The following is a 2,033-nucleotide window of genomic DNA, read 5'->3' as shown; positions in this document are numbered from 1 at the left end:
CTCACATTCGCAAAAATTTAAACATATGGTATCAACATATATATATACTAGGTGATTTTCCCGTGCTCATGCACGGATATAAATAATTTTAAAGTAAATATATTATAATAATTGATTGTTACTTACTTTTAGTTTTAATTAGTTTATAATTTATATGCATCATTTATATTAATAATATTATGTTACTTTAATTATACATATGGTGTTTTAATGTTATATCTAATCGATTTGGTTTTTTTTAGTTGATTTAGTTATCATTTGGGTAAATTGGATTGCATCTACGAATTCAACTGTAATATTTTTATTCCATATATTAAAATTTTGGTTAATTTCTTATTTGCATTTAGGTGGTTGTTGTCTTAGATATGTGAATATATTTTATGAAGATTATGTATAACTTAAGATATATTGTGCTTAGAATGAAATAAAAAAATAAACTAAAGTGTCTGATTCCAAATTACATAAATTAATATAACGAAACGATAATATTCTGAAGTCTCATGCATTCTCCTGCATATATATAAATTTTACAAAAGAGCTAAATTGTAAAAGTTGGTTAATATTCTATTTTCATTTTTAATATGCTTTGAGTTGTCCTATGATTTATATTTATAAAATAAATTACTATTTTTATAAAATTAAATATTCTTATCGTAGTTAAATCTATGATTTTAGATATTAGTTGGATTAGTCGAATCACTCACGTTGTAAGTATATTGAGTTACATATATTCTTTCAAATTCAAAATGAAGTATAATTATTTTTATTATAATTAAGTCAAATGTGCATGTATTTTCATAATAATTATCAAATTATATGTTGATGTTTGTAAAAAAAATATTAGAAAATAAAACGATGATCAATAGGAAGTTACATGCGTAAGTAGCTGATACATTTTTGAAAGCTCATGAGCACATATCAATATTTACAATAATTTGAATATTTTATAAATTTTAAATAAATTTATGCATTTGATTTATTGAATGGAGACTAAAATTTATTTTAAATAAACTTAAAAATGAAAATTCAGTTTTGCTTTGGTATTTTGATAATGGTTCTATTAAGTTACAAACATAAAAACATGAAATTTTAAAGCAAATTTAATATTAAGAAAAAATAACTTTAATAATGATAAAATATAATATATCTACCTCATTAAACTATTTTGTAACTATTTGATCAAACGATGTTTATTTTGAAAATTATTTTTAGTTTTTTTTTTAATATCTCTTAAAAGTAAGCAGTAAAAAAATTGTGATTCTATTTAAAAATAATATTATATAATTAAAATATAATTTATCAATATTTTTTTGCTGTAATTGAAAGATATTATAGTCAACTAAATATATGAAAAATAAATAAAACATTTGAATATTACTAATTATAAACAATATTTAGACAATTAAACATATATCAGTTTATGTTACTTAATTATTTTATGTAATCACCTAAGAAAATATATAGATATATAAAAATATTTTTATTAATTTGAATTTTTTTTTATTGTTTAAAATTATGTTTTAAAAGAAATAATATTTCTTTTTCTAATATCAAGATTATCGGTGTAAATTGTTTTTAATGAAATCACATTATGTAGAAATTTATAATTTTCATCTAAGAAAGAATAGATACAAAGAAAGTATTTTATTACTTCAAAATTATATTTTATGTTATTTAAAAATATTTTTTAAATGTAATATTACTATTTTGTGAACTTTTTTTTTTATGAAATCATATTATATTTACATATATTTCGTTTTTCAATTCTTTTTTTTAACTTTATTAAAATTTTCCTTTTTTATTATATGTGTAAATTTTTTGGAATTTTTTAAAAGGAAACTAAAAAAAATAGTATTTTAAATGTAAATTAATTCATTAAGGGTATCAGTGTAATCAACCATCATGAGAGTTAACGTGAGAGCGACACATAGGAAACTGATTTCTCAAATAATATTATAATCTCTATAATATTATTAGAGAAGTCAATTTCCTATGTGTCGCTTTTACGTTAACTCTCACGATGGTTGATTACA

This window comes from Brassica oleracea, chromosome C4 (genome assembly GCF_000695525.1).
Source record: "Brassica oleracea var. oleracea cultivar TO1000 chromosome C4, BOL, whole genome shotgun sequence".
Lineage (NCBI taxonomy): Eukaryota > Viridiplantae > Streptophyta > Magnoliopsida > Brassicales > Brassicaceae > Brassica > Brassica oleracea.
Note: the sequence above shows the minus strand (reverse complement) of the source record.